Source organism: Cephus cinctus, unplaced genomic scaffold, assembly GCF_000341935.2.
Source record: "Cephus cinctus unplaced genomic scaffold, Ccin1 Ccin1_scaffold0785, whole genome shotgun sequence".
NCBI classification, from domain to species: domain Eukaryota; kingdom Metazoa; phylum Arthropoda; class Insecta; order Hymenoptera; family Cephidae; genus Cephus; species Cephus cinctus.
In genome coordinates this window covers 16098-25449 of record NW_014333387.1, presented here as the reverse complement: position 1 = coordinate 25449, position 9352 = coordinate 16098, and positions in this window count along the sequence as shown.

Here is a 9352-nt window from a genome sequence, read left to right as displayed (position 1 = left end):
GTTCACTGATCCCGAAATACCGTGTATCCATAATACGTGTAAAACAGTATAGAGGTGTTGCATCGGTAGTTGCAGCAATCTGCTGACGCACACCGTTCCAGCCTGCATCACCATCTCTCTCCATCGTGATGTAAGGGTCAGAGACGCGTATCATATTACTCTATTTTACAATCCGTTTGCAGTAGTTGCACGGCGATATCCTTTCCGACGCGACCATCTTGCAACAGTGTCTCGCAGCTCTCATCGCGAAAAATTGCCATACACCGTACGTGTCGAATGTTGCGTCGGGATGCTGTTCGCGTGTCCATTGCATAGTACCCCAAATTGTTCGATTCCTCCGCGTGCTCTCCCTCCTCATCGTACACATCGTAGCTTGTATAGACATCCCACGTGTCGTCCAGTGCTTCCAGGTAAAGGCCGCTGGGCATGCTGACCACGCTCGTTCGGCATTCCTTATATTTCAGGTGTGGTGGGCCATCCCGTGTCGCCAGGGTAACGCACCCTATAAACTCTGTCAGACTGCAGCGTTTCTCCAGAGTGTGTAGCGCTGTCTCGTAGGCCCGCATAGCCCTCAAACACCATAGGGTGACGCAGCTTTCGCGTAATTTCTCGAGGTGATTGAATGCCGCCAACCACGCCTACAGCAGTGTGTGGCGGAAGCTGCGGTGGTGGGGGTATATGTTCAATGATATTCCGATGATGCGTTTTTTAGATACCGCCTTAGGCAGTACTGCTCAGACACCCGCACTGATCGTATACTAGCGCTTCCTATAATCATCATGTACAAGAAGTAAGTACTACTGTCCACTGTGTACGGGTTAAACCGCTCGTTTTCGAAACAAATAATTACTGGCTTCTCTTTAAATCGATCGGGAAGATTGTATCCTGTAATACGCCTCGTTAATCAAGATTATTCTGGTGTGGAGTTTGAACCTAGCGAGTGGGGCATCGTCGCCGAACACTTCCCCGTCATCGACAGGTTCTCCGTCGCCGAGGACAACATCAAGGAGGTACCTGAGGATTTTAACACACCTATTTCCACGCCCGCTCACGAAATAATCTTCACGTACTCATATGGCGAGCGGGCCATTATTTTCAAACCATCAGTGCTGATATCTACGAGTAACGACGACTCGGGCATTAAAAGAGCTAGAGCGTACACACCCGTGGTCGTAATGAAGAGGGTGTCGTACCTCAATCTCCAAAGGGGATCTCCGCGCTGCGTGACCGTCCAAATAAACAGACTACGCGAGATCACCCACAGCGCTAACAGTTGCAAAGACAGGCTGATTGCGGAGCTCGATCGCCGCGGGGATGACGCCCCCAGGGACAACATATATTGGACGACCTTCGGCTGGTTTTGGAAAAGAAAGGCCTGTGGTCGCCGGGTCTTTATCAGTTATTGGTGGAGCTACTCTCCATAGCGCATGTAACTAAAATATTGTGTACGGGTGCCTGTACGGGTACTACTCTCCAAAATATTGCATGTATAACCATGAGTACCTCTCCTTCGTGCGAAGCACCACGGCTGCCCAGAATGGTCATGCTTAAGGGGTTATTCTCTTAATAAAATTATACAGCTACTGTTTCTTACAATATACGACATATATTTAAAAATACCTATTTTTCTTTTTTTTTTGTTTCCTTCACCTCCATCTCCCTATATCTTGTCAATAATGGTAACGGGCGGTAGGAAATAAAACATTGTTCGGGCTTTACAAACGGTCAAGCCGGGTCCCCTTTCCAGTGCCGAAGGTGCCGAGGGGGGAACAGGGCGAGATCGTGGAAGGTAGTTGATTTCAGGGACAGATAGTGATCAACAGTGAAGGTGAAAACAGTTCGAATAATTGTGGACTATTGTGAATAACGTGTAAGTACCACAGTCAATAAACATACAGTCAATAATTTCAATGTCCGGTATACCCTTCTATCGGAGCTCCCGTGCATGCGATGGTTGTAGTACGTTCGGTAAAATCAGATACGGCGGAGCAACCGCGTGAGTTCTTCCATCTCGGAAGTCAACTCGCCGGACAGTTGCACTCGTTGAGTCAACTGTGCTTCAACCACTGATCACGAGAGCTGCAGCGTAGGGCTGCCAGCAAGAACACATAAGCTGCTGCCTGAGTTGACCTCACAGCGCTCAACATTGCGAACACTCGCATCACATAAGCGAGCGCACTTCTACATGAGAGGATGCGCTGCGCTAGGCATCGAAGATCAGTCCATGTGAATACGACGCTATTGGAATCCCATGACCCTCCGGTATGCGGCATAATCCCGATTAGCGGCAGATGCACCACTCGTTTGGTTACACACATGAACCCTGAGGCAACGCGGGTTAAAACAGTGAAAGAAGCAGTGGATTCGGTGCGCATCTCTTCTTACTTGCAGATTCGACAGCAGAACAAAGGGCGAGACGCATCAAACATTAAGCATATTCCTCTATACAGGGCTCAGGCTAATCATCGAAAATGTATCACACCAGACAGCTTTATAATATATATAGCGTTTCTTACAAAAACACTGTGTTCTACTTCATCGTGGTACACTTACCTCTTTAGGATAATTAAAAAATTACCGACCGGTGGTCACTGCATAATTACCGACCGTGATACGCCCTCCTGGGGGCGATGCAACGCTGCTGCTGGGGGTTTCGGGCCTTAGGGCCAGGGCTGCGTGGTGTTGGATCCACCACAGTGTCGCAGGGGGAGGGGAGAGCTGGTCACATAGACGAGGGGGTGGCGCCATAGTGTAGTACGGGGGACCGGAGCGCGGTGCACCCTATGACTCATTAGTATAGTGGTGGGGGTTTGTTGTGACGGCCAGGAGTGGTGTGTATCTACTCACGTCTCAAACGAGGTAGAGGAAGACCCAAAATTCTGCGATCTTCCGTGTCGCCATCAGTCGAAACGATACCCGAACACAGCAGTGAAGACGAATCTTCCTCGGAAGACTACGACATTACTAGTTCCGACCAAGAGTATCGCCCACCGATATACCAGCGAAGAAAGAGCATGTTACCCAGCCTGACAGAAGGTATTAACACACGAAGTAGAAGCAAGAGAGCTCTTGATGCAGGTCCAAGCAGTGCTCCCCCTATTTTAAATACGGAGGAAAACTTCTCGGTTTGGCAACCACCAAAAACAACTGCAAGGGAAACGGAACCACGAAAACCTAAACCACAGAAAAAAATAATAGAACTATCATCAAACTCCAAAGACATTGAGTCGGGTGACGAAGACACTGATTTGGAGGAGTCCCGAGAGAAAGAACCACCAATCATTGGCGAATCATCGAAACAACTAAACCAGCCTCCGATCCACAAGAGGAGAAGTTCGATGTTACCCAGGGTACTTGAAACAGAAATGGAAGAATACCGGAAACAAAACGAGGATGCGTCGCCACCACTAAGAAATGCACCTCCAGGAACTGGCAACTTCTTCCATACGGGAGAAGACGCCGACGAATTGGCCTAGAAGATAAATTCTGAGATTCAAACGCTACATAAGGTTTGGAAACAAGCGCAAGTCAATCGGACGCCCCCACGAGCACCAAAAAGGAGAAAGGAATCTACCAACGACATCCTCCAAGACTTCGACGATTTCTGCGTAGAGCAAAGGGAACAAATCAACGACGCAGAACAAAGTCTTCGTAAGATTAGGGAAAGTTTGACAAAAATGGTAATAGTCTCCGACGAGAGCTCGGAAGATGAAGGAAATGGGAGCAAACCGGAAAACAAGACGTGTTCGTATAAGTCTTACCTACCGACACCACTTCCGAACTTTGCACCACAGGCACGATCGACACCCCAGGTTTGAGCCAAAGACACAGCTGAGCAGCGATACGAACAGGTGTTCCCAGATAAGATAAGCTCGAGTAACAATAAAGCGGAACCGCGCCAGGAAGGCGTGCCAACACACCGAGGTCACCGACATGATACCACCATAGATTTAGGGATCGACATAGACTGGCCCTCAGGAAAGGACTGGGAAAAAACGATCCCGATGATAAACATCAGAAGCAGTCGCGAATGCCTGACTTTCGAAAAAGATAATTACGCTCATTTCATCTCAGCTGACTGTGAACTAACAACACGTATAGGGAAGCTAATGATAGACCTAGGCATTATAGATCTGGAGGACTTCAGAGATCGGAGCCCCCAGAAAGGGCAAGTCTTGATCAGTAAAAGAGGGAAATATCGGATTTTCAGCATAGTATGCAAAATATATCATTTCGACCGCATTACGGCAGAGGATATACGCACAGGATTGGATAACTTGCATCTGGCCTTGTTAGAAACAAACACCAAGACCTTGCGCATGTCATGTGTAGGTGACGAACCGAACGCTTTACCTCCTAACACACTGCGCGAATTGCTGCATAAGGCATTCCCCGACAGCGACGTCACCATCACGCTCTGTTACGGGCAAGTACAACTACCTCCAGAAGAGCTGAGGAGGGAGATAATTCAGGAGTACCATGATAGTCTGGTAGGAGGACACAAGGGCGTAACCAAAACATACAAACGGATACGCGAACGCTATTATTGGCCAGAATTGAAACACGATGTCCAGGAATATGGTAAAGCAAGTAGGAGTTGCCAAGAGCAGGAATTAGTTAGGGTAAAAACAAGAGATGGTCATAACGGATACTCCTCTAGACGCTTTCGAGAAAATATACATAGACACCGTAGGACCCCTCCCCATCACACCTAATGGGAATTGTCACATACTAACAGTGCAGGATAATCTTACAAAATATTGCATGGCTGTCCCCATACCAAACGTCAGCGCAATAACAGTATCCGACGCCCTTGCAAGGCATGTAATCGCAAACTTCGGCGCGCCCAAGATTATTCTTACTGATCGCGGAGGATGTTTTGTTAGCAAATTACTTCGCAAGATTGCCAAAATATTTAAAATCAAGCATGTAACTACGTCAGGATACCATCCCCAAACCAACGGATCACTAGAACGAAGTCACCATGTGCTAACAGAATATCTGAAACATTATTTACATAAGTACGACGATTGGGATCAGTTGATCTCTTTTGCAATGTACTCCTATAACACTTCCGTTCATGAGAGCACTAACTTCACGCCATACGAACTAGTATTTGGGAAACTAGCGAGGTTACCGTCATCACTACCTTCAGACGAAAAACTCGAGACATACGGAAAGTACCTGACCGAACTTATTACCAAATTGAACGACCTCAGACAGATAGCCGGTCAAAATCTAGTGAACGCCAAATAGCAATCCAAAGAGCAATACGATAAAAAGGTAAATCCCCGCCGTTATCAAATAGGCGATATGGTGTACGTACTAAAGGAACCTCGAACAAGCAAATTTGATAGTCATTATATCGGCCCGTACAAGGTGGTTGACATCACCGATCATAACAATGTCATTCTAGAAACGCAGCAAGGAGACCGATTTCTAAAACATACGGATAAGGTAAAACTAGGTACCCCATCAAGTGAGTAGAGAGGAAATCGATTACACTCTATCTCCTTAAAATGAGGACGATGAAAGCAGGCGCCCAAGCCATACGCTGTTGCAGATCCAAATGTAGATACGAGCCTGAATCCGTCAAGGAGCCAACACCCAGCGATGAAACAGCTACTCAATAGGCCCCGCCACCAGTAGTCCACAAACGCATGCTCCCCGTCCAATGAGCCTCCAATGGTAAATACTACGAAGGGACAGGAAACCACGTCCAGACGCTAACGTGAAGGTAGCGGAGGTGGTGAACCTTCACTATCATCAGCAAAATCACAACCGCATCATGCACCATAACACTTACTTCAAAGCACACACAACCAAAGTTGTAATGTAAACTACACTCGCGAACACCACCACGAAACTTCCCGGAAATTCTGTCACATCATCGAAAACGGAGAAATTACAATTAATTTCCTCCGAAGATGAACAACGCCTGCCGATTCGCGAAGATCGGACATAGGAAATTGTTACGCCCACCACACCTACCTCAGACCCTGAACCGCTTCAAGAAGATGTCACTCTCTACGTTCAACAACCAAGAAGGATGCCCACCTCCAAATTCACCCGGAGGGACGAGAGAAAGATAACCAAAAGGGAGATGTTCCATCTGAGGAGGGTGATGTTACGTCCAACGCAACGCAATCCCATTGCCCCCCCCCCCCCCCCCCCCCCCCCCCCCCCCCCCCCCCCCCCCCCCCCCCCCCCCCCCCCCCCCCCCCCCCCCCCCCCCATTGCCCCCCCCCCCCCCCAGCACCCCTCAGTACTCCCATTAGCAAAGGTTAAAGACCACGGCAGATGTAACCGATCCTCGACGAACATGCGTTAATTATTGTAAATTATAGATTACATATATACAAGGTGAACCACGAATCGTGATCAGTAGAGATTACTTTGTTATTAGCAGTCCGATCGAAAATATTTTTATCAGTTTTTACATGGTTTCAAGAGAGCTTTAACGTGATAGTGAAAAATTACTGGTCAACTCTTTTTTTTTAATGTTAGTAGTTACATACCACTTCTGGCCGTCACAACAAACCCCCACCACTGTCCCCTGTGAGTCATGGAGCGCGCAGCGCTCTTAACCCCCGTACCGCACTATGGCGTCACCCCCTCGCCAATGTGGGCTGCTCTCCCCACCCCTCAACCATGAGGCGACGCCCCCACCATGCAGACCTGGTCGTAAGGCCCGAAACTCAGTAGCAGCGTTGTTGCATGCCCCCAGGGGCCTATTACGGCCGGTAATTATGCACTGACCACCGGTCGGTAACTTTTTAACTACCCTAAGGAGGTAACGTGATAAAGTAGAATACGGTTCTTTTTTTAAAGAAACACCTTATATTATACAAGCATCGTACGCATTGGCGATACTTTTTCGACACCTCCAGCTATCGATGAGGGGTCATCCAACCCCCTAATATTTTACTCGGGATGAACCCTCCACATATAAAGTAGCTGCTTCTGGAATGCTGATGTCCCTCTTTTGCTCAATCTAGCGAATGATGCGCAAATACGGTTGGCGTGGGGGTACCAATGTCTTGACCAACCCTATGAATTCCAGGCCCTCGTAACCCCTACTACATGTGTCTCTTATTTGCAACTATGCAAAAAATCAGGGCTAAGATGGGGAAAAAGATGGTTACCTGTGAACCATCCTCGCAGCATCTTGTTAGTACAGCGACGACAAGTAGTAGGTGCAAGGACAAATAAAGAAAAAGAGTAAGTGAAAGTGGAGAAGTGAAGTTTTTTAAAAAAAAGTGGTATGTATAACTGTGTTAAGCTGAATCTGGTACCCGCGCTTTATCTGATTAAAAAATTATATGCGGCATCTTTTACTTTTATTTGTAGACAAGTAACCAGACTGACCGACGAGCACGTCTGTTTGTGCAGACCATTAAAAAAAGAAAGTGGTATGTATAGCAGCTTTAAGCTAGTACCCGTTTTTATTTGATTAAAAAGTATTGCCTTTCTATCGTTTCTCACACTTATTTGTAGACATCGACCGGCAGCAGCAGCAGCAGCACCGCAGCTAACGTCCTAATACCGGGCCTGTTACTAGATCGGTAAGTGTAATAATTTTAAGACTACACGGTTTTGTATTTGCTTTAAACATATTTATTAAAAAACTGAAATGTTACAGATTATGGCACCACGGGCGCCTGATACACTGCCCTAGGGGGTGAAGGAACCGTTTGAGGGGCCGCTGCTAGATGGCATACCGCCGCCCTTAAACGCTTTCTTCGCCCCCTTCCATGAAGGACAGTGTTTTTTCGGCTGTTTGTACATACGGGCTGTGGAGGAGGAACTGTGCTACGGGTGCATGCGCGTGCAGCCATCCGAAGACAGGGTAGCGTACACGCCTCGTGTAATTCATTACCTACAACTAGATCCCGTAATAGACCTGCGTGTGGGTATATGTGTACGCTGCGAGCGGTGTGGGATGCACGCGTATGCACCCGCAGATTGTATAGCCTGTATAGCCTACTTCTGCGACAACGATATTAAGGCAGGGTGCTGCTGAGGTTCCTCCCCCACCCCGGATTTAAACTGTAGGTTATATATATGTACTCTTTTTGTAATCCCTAGTCTTACTCTCGTTTTTTCACACTTGTTACTAGAAATGGCGCCACGATCGACATTCGGGAGGGATGAAGACGCGTTTAGGGAGGGCGGTAGGAATCCACCGTCTCCTACCCTGGGGGATGCGTTCTTCGATGCCCTACATATGGGGGTGTGCCTGTACGGGTACTTGTATGTCCGCGGCTACTTTGAGCTGTGCATAGACTGCGTGCTCACGCTGCCCGACGACATCCAGAGGGAATACATGCCGCACAGCATGCATTAATTGCTACTCGACACGGTAACCGAATTCGATGTAGGACGTTGTGAACGCTGCGGCCAACGCGCCATACGTGAGTTCACACCTAGCTCATGTCCTGGGTGTGTGCTTTTTTACACAGGTAATAGGGACACCCTGCTGCGCCGGGGAGGGGGTGAGGCCGTACTCCTCAAGCAATAACGACGCTTATATATATATCCATTAACATTACATATATTATTATACGTTTTTACTTACATATACATATTATTCCTATTTTAATTTTAGCGCTATATTGTATATTATATTATTGCTTATAACATATTATTATTAAACTTATTCGCTACTACTTACATATATACTTATTATTGCTTATATACTATTATTATTATGATTATTCCTTTTTTTTTATTATTATACGCTATTTTAATTTTATTCACTACTATTATATTAATATATACAGTTTATAATAAAAGAAAAATTAGCAAAATGATACCTTTAATTTACATAATTAAATGCACAGACCACGCATCTTTTCATGAAACAGGTCTTAAGTCGTGTAGCCTGATTTACACCGCGAATATTGCACCCTACCACCGCCACCACCGTAGATTTTATTATCCTGCGCATACCGACGATCCGCCAAGCGCTTCTTTCGCACAAAAGCGTCGTAGTACTCTCGTGCGATTCTATCGTTTTTCCGCAAATCACTACTAAACACATTCTGGAACGCATGCATCCCGAAGCCTGAGGAGAGGTAGTGTAAAAACATCATACAGAATTGGCCGCACACCGTTGACGTCTCGCTCTGAAGCTGCTGAGTGTTCTATCGAAGGATCGACAGTTCCGTCGGAGCCTCGATACGTGGTGATGATTCAGCGGTGGTAATCCGTAGCTGTCAAAGTAGTAGCCGTCTCCGTCAGCGTCCACGTACATTGCAACCCAATGTGCTCCTGGTTTTGTATGATCGTCCGTATAGGCGATAATGGCAGCGGGTTTCGACCAGTTTCTGGGTATTCTATCAGCTGCGTA